A 22,373-nucleotide genomic window follows, 5' to 3' on the forward strand; every position below is an offset into this window, starting at 1 on the left:
ACTGACCATGTGGACATCTTGGTTGTCTGTCATCATCATCTTGTCATAATGGTGGGGCTGTATTTCTATCTGGTCCATTAATATTCTACACCTTGTACGCCAATTATTTATCTTGGTACTTGCTTGCTGCTGCACACAAAGCCAATACTAGATTTGAGATGTTGTAGTGGTCACATAGGAGTAGTTGAACTCACTGGTTCCAGCAGCTGGACTTGGATGATATTCTAGTAGATGTTCAAAACAACTCCATCCTTGTGGGGAAAGCTTCTAAAAAGAGACAAGTAGAAGTGTTGACCATAATAACCAACCAGATTCTAGTTTTCACTTTATAGAATGTACAAGAAAAATAATTGGTTGCTATGGGCAAAAGCTCCACATGTCCTCTTTAGAATGTTTGATAAATGTCCACCTCAGTGTGATGGCACTCCTTTGTATTATTGCAAAATATCTCACTATACTCACACAGATTTACAACTATTTTACATTGTTGAGAAGATGATTATGCTGGAGTTTGTGAACAGAGCAAAAGTAAAGTTAATCCATCTCTGTCATCTACAAGCCACCTACTGTAGCTTGCATTCAGTAATGAAAGCCTTGATCTGCATACTCTTCACATTGTAATCTGCAAAAGAATTCACTCTCAGTATCATGATGTTGAGATCCATGTGCTTTACACACACTGGTATGGCCGAATTAACAATAAGGTGGGAGGAGCTGCAGCTCCAGGCCCCCCATTAAAATTAGGTCCACAGGAAGAGACTGCCAACTTTGACAGGATAAAACTTTTCCTGTCATAGACTGCCAGCAGCCGTCCTCCCTGACACCACCTCCTCTAACCATAGCACTCTCACCTGCCAGCGAGATCAGATGCATAGCTGTGCAGGCAATGCAATGGCCATCTCTCCCCTCTCCAGACTTCACTCTCTCCTTCACTCGGGTCCTGGGCCTGACACTCACAAGCTCCACCCCCCCAGACTATAGTACACCAGGCAGGAGCTGCTGCTGCTGCTGTTGCTTCATGTTGCCTGGTAACTTCTATAATGGTTCCATGATGAGTAAAAGCAATGTATGATTAATGTGTGTGTGTGTGTGTGTGTGTGTGTGTGTGTGTGTGTGTGTGTGTATTTATGTGTGTATGTATGTATGTTTGTATATTTGTGTGTATGGTATGTATGTTTGTGAGGTGTGTGTGTGTGTGGGGGTAAATGTATCAATGTACTCTGGGATGTAGAAATTGTTCATTGATTGGGTTACTGTGTTATATGTAGAGGGAAGTTAATGGGTGCTGCTGTGAGAGTGTAGTAATGGGTGCTGCTGTTTGAGTGTAGTAATGGGTGCTGTTTGAGTGTAGTAATGGGTGCTGCTGTTTGAGTGTAGTAATGGGTGCTGCTGAGTCAGTGTAGTAATAAGTGCTGGTGTGTGAGTGTAGTAAGGGGTGCTGTGGTGTGAGGGTTATGGGAGCTGATAGGGTGGATGAAAGTGCTAATGGCTGCTGGGAGGAGAGATTGATAATAAATTGGGGAGAATGGGTTGATTGATAACGGGTAGGTGCTTGAGTAATGGGCACTTGGATAGGAAAAGGTCTGCAGATGTAGTGTAGGGGAAATTGGTTAATGGGTACTGGCAGGATGGGTGAAAGGGTTGCTGGGGGTAAATGTGAGTTGTTAATGCAGATGGAGATGAATAGTCATATTGGGATAATTCAGTTGTTTGTGGGAGTTTACCTCCTTTCTAAAGCTGTTTGTTTTGCCAATGGTTAGGCCATATTAAGTTTTTGTAAAACATTCATGTTGGTTAGACATTCCTGTACATATTTATAGTATAGAACTGGAAGCAGAGAGCATTGGCACTCCAGGGACTGGTACATTGTAGAGAACATACTTGTCGCCACAACATCCAAAGTCACCACAAGGCACCATATTTCACCACTTGACACCCCAAGTCACCACCAAGACACCAATATTCATCACATGACACCCCATGTCACCACCAAGACACCACATGACACCCCATGTTACCACCAAGACTTCCCATGTCATCACAAGACTTGTTGGTTACAAGTAGTATTTGTACATAAAGTTCTCACTACGGGGTCTAGATCTAATATCTTCTTTGTATAGCTATTAATAAGGTTAGGTATCACTGACCTGGTTTGGAAGTGTTGTGGACTCGGGGTTTCTTCCGGTGACCGGGAAGAGGAACCGCTACTGGGTCGCAGTAGAGATGGCCGGATGTAGGTCTTCCTCATACAGGATTAGGACGGTAGGCAGGAGGCACGGGTGGATGCTTGAAGGTTTCCTGAAAAACAAGAATTGTAAAGGTGCTGGTGAATTGGTGGAGAGTACCAAAAGCTTACTGTGAACGATGTTGAGGTGCTGGAGGCACTGAGGTGCTAGAGGCACTGAAATGCTAGAGGTACTGAGGTGTTTGAAGGCGCTGAGGCGCTTAGAGACGTTGAGGTGCTTGGAGGCACGATGGTGCTGGAGGTACGGAGGTGCTGAGGCATGGAGGTGCTGAAGGCACGGAGGTGCTGGAGGCACAGAGGTGCTGGAGGCATGGAGGTGCTGAGTGCTGAGGCACGGAGGTGCTGGAGGCACGGAGGTGCTGAGTGCTGAGGCACGGAGGTGCTGAGTGCTGAGGCACGGAGGTGCTGAGTGCTGAGGCACGGAGGTGCTGAGGCATGGAGGTGCTGAGTGCTGAGGCACGGAGGTGCTGGAGGCACGGAGTGCTGGAAGCACAGGAGCTCTGGAGATCACTGGTACGGTAGTAGCGATGATACTCAGGCGCCGGAGCTCTGCCCGGCATCTGGATTAGTACTTCCCGCCAGCCCCTGATTGGAGAGGCGCTGATGACGTCACCCGTCCCCGGAGACGTCGGACGCGCCAGCGACGTCCACCCTATGGACGCCAGACGGAGCGCCGGGCGACAGAAACCGCCAGCGGGGACGGCCGCCCGGGCAGCCAGCAGCCTCGGAGGGACAAGCCCGGCGGCCACGGCGGGGATCTGACAGTATCCCCTCCTCTAGGAGTGGCCCCTGGACACTTCCCCGGTTTTGTAGGATGTCTAGAATGGAAAATCCGGACTAGTCGAGTAGCCGAGACCTCAGAAGCCTTTATCCAACTTCTCTCCTCCGGACCGTACCCTTTCCATTCCACCAGATATTGCTGATTCTTGTGAAGGTAACGAGAGTCCAGAATTGTTTTGATCTCGAAGTCTGTTCCTGTTTCAGCTTCCACCGAGGTGGAACTAGAGGATTTTGAATGAAAACGATTAAGGACAAGAGGGCGAAGAAGAGAAACATGGAAGGCATTTGGAATACGCAGTTGAGAAGGTAAACCCAACTTACAGACCACAGAATTCTGGACTTGTAGCACAGGGTAAGGACCGATGAATCTTGGAGCAAACTTCATAGTGGGCACCTTTAAGCGGAGATTACGTGTGGACAGCCATACCCTATCACCAACCTTGTATTGAGGAGCGGCTCGTTGTTTCTTATCGGCGTAGAACTTGTATCGGACAGAGACTTTTTTAAGACTAGCATGTATCCCACGCCAAATTCGTCCGAAGTGTAGTAGAGTGGACGTTACAGCTGGAACCTCTTCTATCGGAAGACTTGGTAATTCCGGAACACGTGGATGGAACCCATAGTTGACGAAGAATGTAGATTCACCAGTGGAAGAATGAAATGAATGGTTATGGGCAAACTCCGCCGAAGGTAACAACTCCACCCAGCTGTCCTGTGAAGGGGAGAGATAAAGACGAAGGAACGTCTCTAGATCTTGATTGACTCGTTCCGTTTGTCCATTCGTTTGGGGATGATAAGCGGATGAAAACTTAAGTTTAATCTGTAAGGCCGAGCAGAGGGCTTTCCAAAACCTCGCGGTAAACTGTACCCCACGATCAGAGACTATTTCCTGAGGCAACCCGTGCAACCGAAAATGTTCTCTGATGAATAGTAGAGCTAGTTTCGGAGCTGTCGGTAGACCAGTCAATGGAACGAAGTGTGCCATCTTCGAAAAATGGTCGACGATCACCCAGACGGTGTTGCAACCTTTGGAACAGGGCAAGTCAGTGATGAAATCCATGGAAATGTGAGTCCAGGGTCTCACAGGGATAGGTAGAGGACGAAGCAACCCAGCAGGAGGCAGGCGTGGAGATTTATGTTGTGTACACTGTGGACAAGAATTAACGTAATCCTGTACATCTTTCCTCATGGTGTCCCACCAGTAAGACCTTTGCAGAAACTTGTACATCTTCTGGACACCGGGATGACCGGAAAACTTGGAGTTATGGGCCCACTGTAGAATTCTTGGCCGAAATCTAGCTGGTACGGACATTTTTCCAGGAGGAGGAGCTGGAGTAGTTAAAGCAGCGGAGACAGAAATTGGATTTAGAATTAAACTCCGCTCGAAAGATTCATCCTCGTCTGTGGAAATCTGTGAACGGGACAGCGCATCCGCTTTAGTATTGAGAGTCCCGGCCCGGTACTTGATAACAAAAGAAAATCGAGTAAAGAAAAGTGCCCATCTCGCTTGGCGAGGATTCAAGCATTGTGCGGATTTGATATACAACAAATTTTTGTGATCCGTGTAAATAGTAAACACATGTTTAGCCACCTCCAAGAGATATCTCTACTCTTCCAAGGCGGATTTAATTGCCAAAAGTTCCTGGTCTCCAATAGTGTAATTTCGTTCGGCCGGAGAGAATTTCCGAGAGTTGAAGCCACACGGATATAATTTCTTATCAGAGGAGTACTGAGAGAGAACGGCCCCAACTCCAACTGAAGATGCGTCAACCTCTAGGAAGAAAGGTTCATCGAAATTTGGTTGTTGGAGAACTGGAGAGGACATGAAAGCTAACTTCAAGTGGGAAAAGGCCTCAATGGCTTCGGGAGGCCACAAATTGGGATTAGAGCCCTTTCTCGTCAAGACAGAAATGGGTGCAACAATGGTGGAGAAACCTCTAACGAATTTCCTGTAGTAATTCGCAAAGCCCAGGAATCTTTGTATTGCTTTTAAAGAGAGAGGCTGAGTCCAGTCACGAATGGCAGAGAGCTTCTCCGGATCCATGCGAAGCTCCATCCCCGAGATGATATAACCGAGGAACGGAATTGATGTTACTTCGAAGGTACATTTGGAGAGCTTAGCATAGAGATGATTCTTTCGTAAACGGTGGAGCACTTCTTTGACTTGAGTCCTGTGTTCAACAAGATTTTTGGAAAAAATCAGTATGTCGTCCAAATATACCACAACACTTTGCTATAACATGTCTCGGAAGATTTCATTGACGAATCCCTGGAAAACAGCAGGAGCATTACTAAGGCCAAACGGCATCACCAGGTATTCGTAATGCCCATCCCGGGTATTGAAGGCGGTCTTCCATTCATCCCCTTCTCGGATGCGTATAAGATTATATGCTCCCCTCAAGTCGAGTTTGGAGAAAACGCGGGCGCCACGAACCCTATCAAATAACTCTGTGATTAGTGGCAAGGGGTATTTATTCTTGATGGTGATATCGTTTAAGCCGCGGTAGTCGATACATGGTCTCAACCCCCCGTCTTTCTTCTTCACGAAAAAGAAGCCCGCTCCAGCAGGGGAGGAAGAGGAGCGAATGAATCCCTTAAGCAGATTGGACTTAATATAGTCCGACATAGCTTGAGTCTCGGGAAGTGACAGGGGATATGTGCGACCACGAGGTGGCGTCTTCCCTGGGACAAGGTCAATAGGGCAGTCCCAAGGCCTATGAGGTGGTAACAGATCAGCTGCCTGTTCCGAAAACACATCTTTGAACCCTTGATACGCCTCCGGAATATGCTCTTCATCCGTCTTAGAAGAGACACGGAGCGGACAAACGGGAGTGAGACAGTTAGTGTGACAAAAGGAACTCCAAGACAGAATTTGAGAAGACTTCCAGTCAATGTGGGGATTATGAATTTTAAGCCAAGGCATTCCAAGGACCAGATCGTGATGCATTTCTGGAATCACCAAGAGTTCCAGACTTTCTTGATGTAGAGCCACGACCTGCAGCTTAACTGGCTCCGTGCGCCACATTATGAGACCCTTGGAAATCCTAGTACCGTTGATAGCCGTCAACGAAATAGGCCGCTCGATAGGCCGTAACTCTAAATCCATGCTTTGGACACAGGAGGAAGAAACGAAGTTCCCCGCAGCTCCGGAATCCAACAGGGCTTCACAAGACTTGGAGACTGAATTGGTGATTAAAGTTACAGGAAGCAAACAGTCCAAAATTGGAGAAGATTTAGTCGTGACCCCCAGCTTGACTCCTTCGGAACAAGCTAGGCCTGCCCATTTCCCAGACGGGATTTACAAAACTTGAGGAAATGATCTGCGGCTCCACAGTAAAGGCAAAGTTTACCCTCACGACGACGCTGACGTTCTTCCGGAGACAGTCGGGATCGGTTAATTTGCATGGGTTCGTCCAAACTAGGCACAGCCACCGGTCTAGGAGTAGGATTCCGGAACCTGGAACGATCTGAATGGCTACGTTCTCTTCCACGCTCCTGCATCTGAAGATCCACCTTGACGCAAAGGGAAATCAACTCTACTAATGGATCCGGCAGATCCCTTGTGACCAACTCATCTTTCAGCCGGTCGGAAAGACCGTTCCAGAAGGCAGCCCTCAAAGCGTCATTATTCCAGCGCAATTCAGAGGCAATGGTCTGGAAATGAACCACGTACTGACCCACGGAACGGGAGCCCTGACGAACACGGAGCAAGTCGGAAGAAGCAGTGGTCATCCTGCCGGCTCGTCGAAGATTCTTCGAAAGGACGTGATGAAGTTGGTGTAGTTGGAAACCACGGGATCAGATCGTTCCCATAACGACACCCAATCCAACGCTGACCCTTCAAGCAGGGAAATGATATACGCTACCTTAGAGCGATCCGTAGGGAAGTTATGAGAGAGCAGCTCGAAGTGCACCTCGCACAGATTTAGAAAACCACGGCAATTCTTTGGGTTCCCATTATAACGGGAAGGAGTAGGAAGCTGAAGATGTGACCTGGTACCAGCCGGAGGCTGGACATTACTGGAAACAGCAGCTGGAGCAGTTACGGGAACTGGAGCCGGAATTGCGGAGGCTAAGGATGCTTGAATTTGATCCAATCGGCTGGACAATTCTTGGAGATATTGCATCACCTGACCCTGTGTCGCCTCTTGAGACTGAACTCGGGAAGCCAAACTTTGGATGGTACTCGACTCTGTGTTCCGATCCCCCGGGTCCATGTGGCCTGAATATACTATCACTGACCTGGTTTGGAAGTGTTGTGGACTCGGGGTTTCTTCCGGTGACCGGGAAGAGGAACCGCTACTGGGTTGCAGTAGAGATGGCCGGATGTAGGTCTTCCTCATACAGGATTAGGACGGTAGGCAGGAGGCACGGGTGGATGCTTGAAGGTTTCCTGAAAAACAAGACTTGTAAAGGTGCTGGTGAATTGGTGGAGAGTACCAAAAGCTTACTGTGAACGATGTTGAGGTGCTGGAGGCACTGAGGTGCTAGAGGCACTGAAATGCTAGAGGTACTGAGGTGTTTGAAGGCGCTGAGGCGCTTAGAGACGTTGAGGTGCTTGGAGGCACGATGGTGCTGGAGGCACGGAGGTGCTGGAGGCACGGAGGTGCTGAGTGCTGAGGCACGGAGGTGCTGGAGGCACGGAGGTGCTGGAGGCACGGAGGTGCTGAGGCACGGAGGTGCTGAGGCACGGAGGTGCTGAGGCACGGAGGTGCTGAGTGCTGAGGTATGGAGGTGCTGGAGGCACGGAGTGCTGGAAGCACAGGAGCTCTGGAGATCACTGGTACGGTAGTAGCGATGATACTCAGGTGCCTGAGCTCTGCCCGGCGTCTGGATTTGTACTTCCCGCCAGCCCCTGATTGGAGAGGCGCTGATGACGTCACCCGTCCCCGGAGACGTCGGACGCGCCCGCGACGTCCACTTTATGGATGCCGGACGGAGCGCCGGGCGACAGAAACCGCCAGCGGGGACGGCCGCCCGGGCAGCCAGCAGCCTTGGAGGGACAAGCCCGGCGGCCGCGGCGGGGATCTGACATTAGGTCTCTCTTTTTTATATCCTGTGTATAGATATTTCACATTTATGATATCACTAAGTGACCCATATGCTGTTTACATAGAAACATAGAATTTGACAGCAGATAAGAACCACTTGGCCCATCTAGTCTGCCCCTTTTTTACCATAATTTTATCGCAAACCTTATTTGTTCCTCATTTCTTAGTAAGGATATCCTTATATCTATGCCATGCATGTTTAAATTGCTCTACTGTCTTAGCATCTACCACCTCTGATGGAAGGCTATTCCACTTATCCACTGCCCTTTCTGTGAAGTAATTTTTCCTCAAATTTCCCCTCAACCCCCCCCCCCCCCCCCCCCCTCCAGCCTCAGTGCATGTCCTCGTGTCCTATTGCTTCTATTTATTTGGAGAATGTTTCCCTCCTGAACTTTGTTAAAACCCTTGATATATTTGTAAGTTTCTGTCATGTCCCCCCTTCCCCTTCTCTGTCCCAAACTATACATATTGAGATGTTTTAGTCTTTCTGGGTATGTTTTGTGATGTAGGTCATGAACCATTTTATTTTCCCTTCTTTGTACAGTCTCTAATATCCTTTTGAAGATATGGCCTCTTTCTGCTGCTGATTCCTCTCCCAGTGCAGACAAGCATCTGACTAGCCTTCCTCATTGCTTTGTTACATTGCTTACCTGCCTTTAAGTCACCTGAAATAGTGACTTATAGATCCCTTTCCTTTTCAGTAGTTTCCAGTATAGTGCTATTAGTAGTATATTTAGCCTTTGGATTTTTGAGACCCAGGTGCATGATTTTGCATTTTTTGGCATTAAACTGTAATTGCCACACTCTTGACCATACATCTAGTCTACCTAGATCCTCAATCATTTGTTTTATCCCACCTTGTGTGCCTACCCTGTTGCATACCTTTGTGTCATCTGCAAAAAGGTATACTTTCCCTTTAATGCCATTTGCAATGTCACCAATAAAGATATTAAAAAGCAGTGGTCCAAGTACAGATCCAGGGGGTACTCCACTGGTAACATTTCCTTCCTGTGAATGCACTCCATTTACCAAAACTCTCTGTTTTCTATCCTGCAACCAAGATCGTATCCATTCAATAATCCTAGAATCCAATCCCAAGCTTTTACGTTTATTTAGCAGTCTGCGATGTGGAACAGTGTCAAAAGCCTTACTAAAGTCTAGATAAGCTATATCCATGGCTCCACCTTTATCCATCACTTTAGTCACACATCAAAAAAGTCAATACGATTTGTTTGACATGTACCTTCCCCCCAGTGAATCCCTGCTGTTTGGGATCCTGTAAATTGCTGAATTTGAGATAATCAATTTCCCTACTACTGATGTAAGACACACTGGTCTGTAGTTATTTGCCTCTTCCTTGCTTCCATTATTGTGCAGTGGGACTACGTTTGCTCTTTTCCAGTCCTCTGGAATTACTCCTGTAGCTCATGACTGGTTGAATAATTATGTGAATGGTGCTGCCAGCACCTCTTTAAGTTCTTTTAGTATCCTTGGATGTATCCCATCTGGCGCCATAGATTTGTCCACTTTCAGCTTTGAGAATTCTGTTAGGACCTTCTCCTCTGTAAATGTACTTGTTTCATTTTCCTGAATATCTGTTATGCACACCAGTGCCTGCAAGAAAGTACTAGTGTCAGAACTGTTATGCACTCCAGTGTCTGCAGGAATGTACTGGTGTTTGAACTGTTATGCAAAACAAATGGACTCACAGACAAACTGGGGAATATGACATAACGTACACAGAAGGTGATAGGGTAACAAAATACACACACAGTGAACAGAGAAGCCCAGAGGCTAAGGAACTGGGTATCTCCCTTGTATTAGAACTGTTCAGATGTAAAAAGCAAGATGTTGTGTTTTAATACGTAGAGAACCCGAAATGCTGTTGCTAAGGGCAACAGCAAAACCCTAAAGGGTTACCAACGGGTGTGGCAGTAAACTCCTTGGTCAGAGATGGAATGATAGACACAAGGAGAGCCTCCACAATCCTGATTCTCACTTGCAGTGCACAGGTTTAAGCTTACTGCCACTAAACTGACCCCTGACACCTAGCACAGTGAGACAGGATTAGACAGGCAAGTGTTAGAATACAGCCGCAAACTTGCTAAGTTCACAGAGTAATAACAGAACCCCAGCAAGCTAAACGACTGACTCCAGTCTTACTGCTAGGTCTGGATTGGCAGAGTGTAATACCAAATCCCCAGGCCTATTTGCAGTAAGCAACAAACAAATACAAAGCTACACAGTACTGGCTAACTTTCATGAACTGACTAACCAACAGAGATTCAGCAGCATCTGCTTACCCTGAAAAGAGGCCTTATAAAGCAGGTGCTGTCCACGCCCCACTCAGACCTCACAGACTGTGAGCACAAAAACCAGCACCGGATCCCCTGCCGTGCACAGAGCCTATAACCACTGCACAGCAAAAGACCCGAACCGGAGTATCAGCTGCGCTCAGGTTACTCCACTAGCACTTGTCTCCCGGTTGCCATGACGACGTGGCAGCACAGGGCAGGAGACCCTAACAGTACCCCCCCTCTGACGAGGGGTCAAAGAACCCCTACCACCGGGTTTATCGGGGAACTGCGAGAAGAAAGAGCGTATCAGTCTGGGGGCATGAAGATCACAACTGCGCACCCACGACCGCTCCTCCGGGCCATACCCCTTCCAGTGCACCAAAAATGACAGCCGACCCCGAACCACCTTGGAGTCAAGAATCCTTTCAACAACAAACTCCCTCTGGCCACGTATCAGAAGAGGGGAAGGTCTTCCACTGGAAGAAGGATTACTAATCGCCCGTTTTAAAAGGGAACAATGAAATGTTTTATTGATACCCAAAGAACGGGGCAGATCTAACTGAAATGCCACCGGATTGATAACCCTGGTGATCTTATAAGGGCCGATGAACCGGGGCCCTAACTTATGAGATGGCTGTCTCAACTTCAAATTCTTGGTAGACAACCAGACGAAGTCTCCTAATTTGAAGCTGCAGGGTCTTTTCCGCTTATCAAAAACCCTTTTGGTCACTAATGACACAGACACAAGGGCTTTCTTCACTTTCCGCCAAATACCTCTAAGGACCGAAACCACAGAGGAACCACCAGGCGTGGAGTCCAGGGGGTCAAAAGAATTGGCCTTAGGATGATGCCCATACACACAAAGGAAGGGAGAGATCCCTGTAGCAGAGTGAGCCGCGTTGTTATAGGCAAACTCCGCCATGGACAGATGAGCAACCCAGTCAGTCTGACACTTGGAGACATAACACCTGAGGAACTGCTCCAAGGACTGGTTCACCCTTTCAGTCTGCCCATTAGACTGCGGATGGTAGCCTGACGACAAGCTGACAGAAATCTGGAGATCGGAACAAAATGCCCTCCAGAATTTGGCCACAAACTGGGATCCGCGGTCAGAGACCACATCAAGTGGCAACCCGTGGAGACGCACAACATGCAGCATAAATAATTCAGACAGGCGTCTGGCTGATGGCAGCCCAACCAGTGGAACGAAGTGCGCCATCTTCGAAAACCTGTCAACGACAACCCAGATGGCTGTCATCCCCGAGGATTTGGGCAAGTCCACCACAAAATCCATTGAAATGTGGGTCCATGGCTTAGATGGGATAGAGAGTGGATGTAATGGGCCAACAGGAACCCCTCTAGGAGTCTTATTTCGGGCACAGATGTCACATGCCCGAACCCACTGATCCACATCCTTAGCCACCGAGGGCCACCACACCGCCCTAGATAGCAACTCCCGAGTTCTGGCAATACCCGGGTGACCTGCCGACTTCTTGGCATGGAATTCCAGGAACACTCGCTGTCTTAACCTAGGAGGCACAAACAAAAGACCTACCGGAAGGTCTGGAGGAGCCTGCTCCTGTGCTCTAAGGACTAATGATAAGAGGTCCTGGGTAATGCCCACTTTAATACATGATGGGGAAACAATGGGCAACGGCTCCTCGGTGGTCTCCTGGATTGGAGCAAAACTCCGCGAGAGCGCATCAGCCTTGATGTTTTTTGACCCAGGGCGATATGTTATCAAAAAATTAAAGCGAGCAAAAAACAAAGCCCATCGTGCCTGCCTGGCATTGAGACGCTTCGCTGACTCTAAATATGCCAGATTCTTATGGTCAGTGAGAATTGAGACCACAAACTTAGCCCCCTCAAGCCAGTGTCTCCACTCCTCGAGTGCATCCTTAATAGCCAACAATTCCCGGTTACCCACGTCATAATTCATCTCGGCAGGCGAAAATTTACGGGAAAAGTAAGCACAGGGATGAAGGCGATTATCAGACACTCCCATCTGAGAAAGCACTGCCCCAATACCCATCTCAGAGGCATCCACCTCCACCACAAAAGGACGCTCTGGATCTGGGTGTCGCAGCACCTTGGCCGAAACAAATGCCCTTTTGAGACGGGCAAAAGCCGCTTTAGCCTCACAAGACCAGTGAGCAACATCCGCCCCTTTCTTAGTGAGTGCCACCAAGGGCGCCACTATAGACGAAAATCCAGCGATAAATCGTCTATAAAAATTCGCAAAGCCCAGGAAACGCTGAAGCGCCTTCAAACTAGTGGGCTGCACCCAATCCAGGACTGCCTGTACCTTGGAACCCTCCATTTGGAAACCTTCTGGGGAGATAATATATCCTAGAAATGCGATTTGCTGAACTTCAAATTCGCACTTCTCCTGCTTCGCCCCAAGCCGGTGGTCTCTGAGTTTCTGGAGGACTAAGCGTACATGCTTCCGATGTTCCTCCAGGGAATGGGAGAAGATTAGGATGTCATCTAAGTATACAACTAAGAATCTATCCAAATATTCCCTGAGCACATCATTCATGAAATCCTGGAAGACTGCCGGGGCATTACAGAGCCCAAAAGGCATCACCAAATATTCATAATGCCCTGAGTGGGTATTAAAGGCAGTCTTCCATTCATCCCCCTCTCTTATTCGGATTAGATTGTACGCACCGCGTAGGTCAATCTTAGAAAAAATGGTGGCAGTACGAAGCTGGTCAAACAAGACCGAAATGAGAGGCAGTGGGTATGAGTTTTTAATCGTGATACGGTTCAATTCCCTGAAGTTGATGCAGGGTCGCAACGAACCGTCCTTTTTACCCACGAAGAAGAACCCCGACCCAACTGGAGACTGTGAAGGTCTGATAAATCCCTTAGCCAAGTTCTCCTGAATGTACTCTGCCATAGCCTGAGTCTCAGGACGTGACAGGGAGTACAACCTGCTCTTGGGAAGCTTAGCATTTGGCAACAAATCAATGGCACAGTCATAGGGGCGATGGGTAGGTAGTACCTCTGCAACTTTTTTGGAGAACACGTCCGCAAAATCTGCATAACACCCTGGCAATCCTGGCAAACTTAGCTGCGAGAGCCTGACTGGAAGGCTCAAGCAACTCCTGAAACAATCAGTACCCCAACTAAGAATCTCCCCAGAGACCCAGTCAAATTGAGGATTGCGGGCCCTTAACCAGGGTAACCCCAACACCAATGGGGCAAAAGTACAGACAGTCACATAAAAGGACAATTTTTCAGAGTGTGTGGCTCCAATAAACAAAGAAATATGGCTAGTGCAAGAGGTAATTTTACCTTGGGATAATGGTTCCCCGTTTAACCCACAAATCTCAATTTCCGATGCCAAGGGTACTAAGGGAACAGAGTGTTTTAGGGCGAATTGGCGGTCCATAAAAACCCCGTCGGCCCCACTGTCCACAAAGGCCTCAGTCTTGACAGTTTGACCGAGGATCTTCAAGGTCACCGGAATGATAAAAGTCTTCTTGGGAAATTCTGACTTCTGGCCTGACAGGATATTTCCCATCACCCTCAGGCCCTGAAGTTTTCCGGCTTTTCTGGGCATGATACTACCACATGACCTTTATTCCCACAGTACAAACACAACCCCTGCTGTCTCCTCCGCGTCTTCTCACGCGAGGAGAGGCGGGTAGCCCCAATCTGCATAGGCTCCTCAGAAAATTCCTCAGAGTCTGAGGTTCCCTTGGGAAGGAAGGAAATTTCAGTCTCCCTTTCAAGCCTACGCTCTCTCAGCCGTCTATCCACCCGGATGGATAACTGCATGAGCTGATCCAAGCTATCAGGCAAGGGATATTGTACCAGTTGGTCCTTTATCTGGTTAGAAAGACCTCTTCGGTACTGGTGTCTCAGGGCTGGGTCATTCCACTGGGTATCATGGGCCAACCTCCGAAACTCCGTACAGTAAACCTCAACTGGCCTTCGCCCTTGCTTAAGGATCGAAATCTGAGCCTCGGCTGAGGCCGTCTTGTCAGGGTCATCATACAACATGCCCAGTGCCGTAAAAAAAGCATCAACACTTTTAAGCGACGGACAGTCAGGCTGCAACCCATATGCCCAGACCTGTGGGTCTCCTTGTAGCAAGGAAATCACTATGCCCACCCGCTGAATCTCCGACCCAAAAGACTGAGGCCTAAGCCGGAAGTATAGCTTGCAGCTCTCCTTGAAACAAAAGTACTGCGAGCGATCTCCAGAAAAACGATCCGGGAGATTTACTTTCGGCTCCTTAACCCCTGCAGGTGCTGCTGCTGCGGGAGCTCCGCCAGCAGCCTTGGAGGTGTGCATTTTAATGGACAAATCATTAAATTGTCGAGTCAGGACCTGCACCTGATCGACCACCTGTTGCAACGTATTTTGAGGGGTATGCTCCATATTCCCACAAAATTTCAACAGGAGTATTAGGCTGCTGAATATGTTATGCACACCAGTGCCTGCAGGAAAGTACTAGTGTCAGAACTGTTATGCACTCCAGTGTCTGCAGGAATGTACTGGTGTTTGAACTGTTATGCAAAACAAATGGACTCACAGACAAACTGGGGAATATGACATAACGTACACAGAAGGTGATAGGGTAACAAAATACACACACAGTGAACAGAGAAGCCCAGAGGCTAAGGAACTGGGTATCTCCCTTGTATTAGAACTGCTCAGATGTAAAAAGCAAGATGTTGTGTTTTAATACGTAGAGAACCCGAAATGCTGTTGCTAAGGGCAACAGCAAAACCCTAAAGGGTTACCAACGGGTGTGGCAGTAAACTCCTTGGTCAGAGATGGAATGATAGACACAAGGAGAGCCTCCACAATCCTGATTCTCACTTGCAGTGCACAGGTTTAAGCTTACTGCCACTAAACTGACCCCTGACACCTAGCACAGTGAGACAGGATTAGACAGGCAAGTGTTAGAATACAGCCGCAAACTTGCTAAGTTCACAGAGTAATAACAGAACCCCAGCAAGCTAAACGACTGACTCCAGTCTTACTGCTAGGTCTGGATTGGCAGAGTGTAATACCAAATCCCCAGGCCTATTTGCAGTAAGCAACAAACAAATACAAAGCTACACAGTACTGGCTAACTTTCATGAACTGACTAACCAACAGAGATTCAGCAGCATCTGCTTACCCTGAAAAGAGGCCTTATAAAGCAGGTGCTGTCCACGCCCCACTCAGACCTCACAGACTGTGAGCACAAAAACCAGCACCGGATCCCCTGCCGTGCACAGAGCCTATAACCACTGCACAGCAAAAGACCCGAACCGGAGTATCAGCTGCGCTCAGGTTACTCCACTAGCACTTGTCTCCCGGTTGCCATGACGACGTGGCAGCACAGGGCAGGAGACCCTAACAATATCCCTGCAATTTAACTGTGGCCCCTTCCCCTCTTTTTCAGTAGTGAATACTGAGCAAAGATAATTATTAGAGATGTTTCAAATTCATATGATCACTAAGCAACTTTTTTCCATTTTTGTCATGTTAACAAGTGGGGTTTTCTTATTTTTTCGGACTTTCTTATTACACTGTTGATATAAGTAAAGTGTGTGTGTGTGTGTGTGTGTGTGTGTGTGTGTGTGTGTGTGTGTGTAGGGGTGGCAGTTGAAGGAAAACCCTTGCTACAACGAATGCAGGCTACACCCTCACTCCACTGGTCATGTCCCCCCCCCCCACACCACCACCACCACATCACTTGTCACATGCCCTGCAGAAGCACTCAATAGGCCCTTTATCAATTTCAGCTATAGGCCCATGTGAACCTTAAACTGGCACTGCATACTGGCATAAAAATAAGTGCATATCACCAAGCATAAATTACACTGAGGTCGCACAATTTTCCAGCTGTGTACAGTAAATGATTATTTAGTTATCTACTGCAAATCCTGTATAAAACTCTAAATTCTGAGCTTCTTTATACAGCAAGAAATTCTATTTGTGAAAAAAAAAAAGTTTTCTGCATTAAAACAACAGGGTGCTATTCATATAAAAAATATATTGGCTTATGCCACTGTGAAAATAAATTATTCACACATGTAAATGGATTCATGAATTTAAGCATTATGTTATACATCATTAATTTTTCAGTTAAATGGAGACCACTGCCAGCAATCTATTTACACGTTTCCATCAATCTTAAGGAACATATAAAAAGCTGTGTCAATAAAGTGTGTTATGCACTTGGATTACAGCCAGAATGATCGATGACATACATGAGTAACTAAGAGAAACAAGATGCCACCTACTGACAAGGTACCATTAATTTGCATTAAAATCTGATAATAAGAATAAAAATAGGTCCTTGTGCGTTATTTTTATTCCAGATAGTGATCACTTTAAAAATTTATTATAACAAGAGTCTATATATATTTTTTAAACTAATAAATTGTTTTCAAGAGCTGTATCTAGCAGGCATCCAGAAGAAATATGACTGCTAGAAAGATAATAAGAATTGTTGCTGTGTAAATAAAAGAAAACAGTATTTGATCTTTAGTTAAGAGTTTTGAAACCTCTGAAAAGATTTACATTGATGAAGAAGTAAAATTATAATACTATGCATTAAAATACATTTTCTTATAGTTTTTCAATGAATAAACTAAGAAGCAGGTGAAAACAATGAATTAAGCTGCACTATATATATATATATATATATATATATATATATATATAGCCAGCATTTTGCTTTATTAGTTATCAAATTTTCCATGTGAATGCAATCTTTCACTTAGGTTATAGAGGCAGATGCAAATATCACGTTAATCATATTGAGTAAATCATTGGTCTGTAGAGAAATAAAGTGGAATTAAACATTTATTCCCATTCTTGTGTATTTAAGATAATGCTTTAATGCAATACCAATGTTTCAAAATATAAATTAATTAACAGCAAAGAATCAGCACCTTTGCTTAGAATTCCTTTGTGTGTTTTTGGTAAATTACTAGATATTGATATATTTCCATGTGTGCGGCTTGAGGTCTGGGAGGTAGGAGCAGGCGAGCATGCTGTGCAGTGAGCTCTGTGCAGCCAGGGTCCCGGCGGTGTCGGGCTGTGGACGCTACCATCTTGGTTCTGTCACATGGCCAGAGGGGACCATTCAGAGGCCTGATGCTTGTAATTTCATCTGCATCAATCCCAGGAGGGGGCAGGGTATTTCTGGGAGCATTCTACAGCATTCTGATGCAAGTGCAATGTCTGCCGCAGCCTAGTCTGCATGCCAGGGCCCTGTGCTCCAAGATTCCAGAGTAAGCTCTTGTTCCTGGTTCCTGTAGTCTTTTGCAGTTCCATTACCAGAGTCTTCACTTGTCTAAGCTCATACATTTCTAGCTTGTACCGGCACCGTGTAAGTCCAACTGCCGTCACCGCTCCGCTATTTGATGTCTGTTTCTGCTCCAGCTTGCGAGAGTTCGGCCTAGTCCCAGATCATGGTATACCGGTGTCCCCGAACCTCTCAAAGTAACCATCTCGGACCATCAGTTCCAGCACCGTCCTCCATTTCTTCTTTGTCTTCATCCTTGAGTATTATACACTACATGCAAAGGAACTTTATTCAACCAGCCCACTTCCATCCCGGAGAGACCATTTCCCAATTGGAACTTAGTTGGGAAATTCCAGTTTCAGCCGATACTTCAGAGTCCACTAAGAGTTTTATCCAATCAGCCCACTTCCTTCCCGGAGAGTCTGCCTCCAAACCTAAACCCAGCTTGGAATCACCAGTCCAAGCTAGAACTTTACTGACAGTTTGCACTGGCCCCATGGATCTAGCTGGTGCTCAGGCCTTGAGTACGGACCTATTACAGACCATTGCTGCTCGTTTGGAGGGATTTGAAGTGACCCAGTAACAGTTATCTCAGTGCCTGCAAGATATGTTTTTGCGATAAGACTATCCGAGTGACTGAAATACAATCTGGCTACTCGAGATTTGCCTACTAAGTTGGATGGTTTGATCTCATTATATAATAAAGTGTACCTGAGGTTCCAGGAAAGTCAGATCGAGAAGGGTCAGAGTGAATATTTAGGCCACGATTTACTCCTCCTCCACCCCCTCTGTTAGCAGTTCCTGACTCCTCCTAGGAGACTATGCAAATCAACCGTGCCCATCTGACACCGAAGGAGCGGTTGAAGCGACGCCGCGAGAATTTATGCATGTATTGGATTCTGGCCATCTGGTTGCCTCCTGTCCACAAAGACCGGGAAACTCCCATTCCTAACCGGTCCTGGAGAAGCCAGGTTGGGAGTAATTAATCATTCTCCAAGAAATTTTGAGTCCGAGATTTTAGTTACGCTTGAGTGTCCACAAGGAGTCATTGCTGTCTCTTCTCCTTTAGATTCTGGAGCCAGAGGAAACTTTATCTCAGCAGAACTTGTCTGGAAACACAAAATTCCAACTTGATCCCTGGGCACCTTCTTTATTGCCTCTGGTGTACTTCAGTTACTGTGTGCACCACCCACTTACAGTTAGTGTATGTATGCACTGGCACTCCACTCTGCACAGCGGCATTTGGTGTTTGCATGCTGTGTGCCCACCCCTTGACATCCCAGCTGCTCATTCCCTCACCCCCCTCTTGACAACCCGGCTGCCTGGCTCCTGCCCAGGCACTAATCTCCGAGCCTCCGGTTCCTGCCTCCTGACCTCCAGGTTGTCCGGCTCCCGTCCCTGCACTCAGAGTCTCCGGCATCCACTTCCTGACTTCCAGGCTGTTTGGCTCCCACCTCCTGCACCCCCAGTTGCCCAGCTCCCACCCCCGCCTGGCTGGCATCCGTCCCTGCATCCTAAACCCCTGGATGCCTGGCTCCCGACCCGAACTCCTGATTCCCTGACTGCCCTGCTCCTGATCTCCCAGCTTTCTGGCTCCCACCTCCTGACCCCCAGGCTGCACGGATTTCGACCAACATCCTTGCTTGCCATCTACCGCACAAAGAGGCAGGTCCAGCAGGGGTAGCGAGGAGGAGCAACTGATGACAGCGATGAGAAGAGAGGGAACTAACAGAGGAGAGTGCTGGGGCAGGGACAGAGAGAGGAAAGAGAGAGTATATATGTGTATGTGTATATTTGTATTTATATTTATATATGTGGCTGTGTGTGCAATGTGGCTTGATATATACATGTAGCTGTGTGTGTGTTTTATATGTGGCTGTGTGTGTATATGTGGTTGTGTATATATATGGCTGTGTGTGTTTATATGTAGCCATGTATATGTGTGTGTACTGTATATGTATAAATGTGAGTGGGTATGTTTTATGTGTGGCTGCGTGTGTGTATATGTATACATGTGGTTGTGTGTGTGTGTGTATATATATATATATATATGTGGATATGTGTTTATATGTGGCTGTTTGTGTGTTTATGTATATATGTGGTTATGTGGGGGTGTATATGTATATATGTGGCTGTGTGAGTATATGTGGTTATGTGTGGGTGCATATGTATATATGTGGTTGTGTGTATGTGTACTGTATATATGTGGTTATGTGTGTGTGTGTGTGTGTGTGTGTGTGTGTGTGTGTGTGTGTGTGTGTGTGTACATATGTGGCTGTGTGTGTAATGTACCTGTAACAGAACTACAACCCATAAATTAACTATTAATGTAAATTACAATAGGGCAGAGAGATTAGATACCTCAGGGGATATGGGTGGACACACAGATAGTAGTGGAGCTGGGAAAGTAGATCCTGGATAGTGGATATAAAGTTCAGGGGTGGGAATCTTGAATGAAAATGAGTTTTAAGGGCACTCTTAAAGGATAGGAGGCTGGTTAAAATTGTGTGGGAGACCTTTCTAGAGGGTGGAAGTGGGAAGTGGTGATCAGGGACTGGTGAAGAGGCAGGCATTGGTGGACTGTACCGAGGGAGCAAAAGTGCATGGGAGGAGGGCACCATCGTCTATTTTGCCTCCAGGCGTCAGGTATGAACTTACACCCCTGGGCCAGGGTATTATTCTTACAGTGGTGGATGGTAACCGAATCGCCAATGGGACTGTCTTTCTTCAAACCCTTCCCCTACATCTTCGGATAGGGGTTCTTCACGTTGAACAGATAGAACTTCTGGTGATTGTCAAGGCCTCTCATGGAATAGTTCTTGGCCTTCCATGACTTTGGAGACACAATTCCTGGAATGACTGGGTCTTGATGCAAATCTTTTCATGGTAACAGACTTGTTTCTCATCCTGTTTGTCCAAAGGTCGACCTATTCAAAGTACAAGTTGTGAGCTTCCAGATTCCATTCCAGCTCAGTACTTAGCATTCAAAGATGTTTTCAGTAAACAGAGTGCTGACATCTTACCACCCCACAGGCCCTGGGACTGTCCGATAGAACTAATGTCAGGGAAGTTTTTTTTTTACCCATTCCAGAAACTATATCAATGTCTGAATACATTCAAGAAAATCGACTACTGCATCGACTACAGAGGCTTAAATGAGATCACCATTAAGATCCGATACCCATTACCGTTGATTATGGAACTCTTTGATAGGGTCAAGAGTTCATCCCTCTTTACCAAACTGGATCTAAGGGATGCCTACAACCTTATCAGAATTCATGCTGGAGACTATGGAAGATGGCATTTTATACCAGGGATGGGCACTACGAATGTTTAGTTATGCCATTTGGTCTCAGTAATTCCAAAACTTTGTTAAGAGATCTTCCATGACATGCTTTACAAATCAGTGGTAGGGTATCTGGATGATATTTTAATTTTTTCCTCAGACATGCTATCCCACCGGCAGCAGGTCTGTGAAGTTCTTCAAAGGTTACGGGAGAATCACCTTTATTGCAAATTAGAAAAGTGTGTGTTTAAAGCCACTTCCATTTCATTCCTCAGTCATATCATTTCTGCCTCTGGTCTCAAAATGGATCCTGAAAAGGTTCTCAACTGGGTCCAACCTACCACTCTACGTGCCATACAAAGATTTTTAGGATTTGCCAAATATTATCGCAAATTAATTTTAAAAAATTCCGCCATAGTCACCCCCATTGTTGCTCTAACCTGCAAAGGAGCTAATCCTTCATGATGGTCACCTGAAGAAGTTTCCACTTTTCATCTTCTTAAACAATCTTTTACCATAGCCCCAGTTCTTCAGCCGGATGTTAACAACCCTTTTCTTTTAGAAATCGTTGCCTCTTCTGAAGCAGTAGTGGCAGTTCTCTCTCAAAGAGCTCCAGACAACTCCCTAAACCACTGTGGGTACTTTTCGAGGAAATTCTTGCCTGCCGAAAAAAAATACACCATTGGAGAACAGGAACTGTTGGTGGTAAAACTTGCTTTGGAGGAGTGGCGTTATCTTTTAGAAGGATAATCACACCCCGTCACCATATATACTGCCCACAAGAATCTTTTGTTCCTAAAGAATCTTCATTGTCTCAACCCCAGGCTAGCTCATTGGGCTCTCTTCTTTTCTCATTTCATCTTGTCATATCGTCCTGGTTCGCAGAATAAAAAAGCTGACACACTCTCTCGATCTCTCAGTCCTGAAGGGAATCCAGAAAGTCAACCTCCAAGTCCAGTTGTTCAACCTTCTACTGGGAAAAATTTTATCCTCATCTTCGAAAGAAACTTCTGAGTTGGGCACATGCATCCCATTTTTCTGGACATGTTTGAAACTCTAGAATATATACAACTATATACAACTATCGTATTGTGGCTCTCCATGAGATCAAACATATCCGATTTTGTTTCTTCCTGCATCAAGTGCTCACAGCATAAAATACCTTGTCAAGCTTCTCTGGGTCCATTGCAACCTTTTTCTGTTATCAATCAACCTTGGTCCCATTTGTCCATGGACTTCATTACAGACTTACCTAATTCTCAAGGTTTCACTACAAAAAGGGCTCATTTTGTTCCTCTCAAGGGTCTTTCCACTGCACTGGAGCTGTCCCAACTCTTCATTTCCACTATTTTTACATTACATGGACTACCTTCTGAAATCATATCTGATCGTAGAGTTCAATTTGTGGCCAAGTTTTGGAAATCCCTCTGTGCTGTATACCAAGTCAAGTGGA

The sequence above is a fragment of the Pseudophryne corroboree genome, chromosome 1 (assembly GCF_028390025.1).
Source record: "Pseudophryne corroboree isolate aPseCor3 chromosome 1, aPseCor3.hap2, whole genome shotgun sequence".
NCBI classification, from domain to species: Eukaryota; Metazoa; Chordata; class Amphibia; order Anura; family Myobatrachidae; genus Pseudophryne; species Pseudophryne corroboree.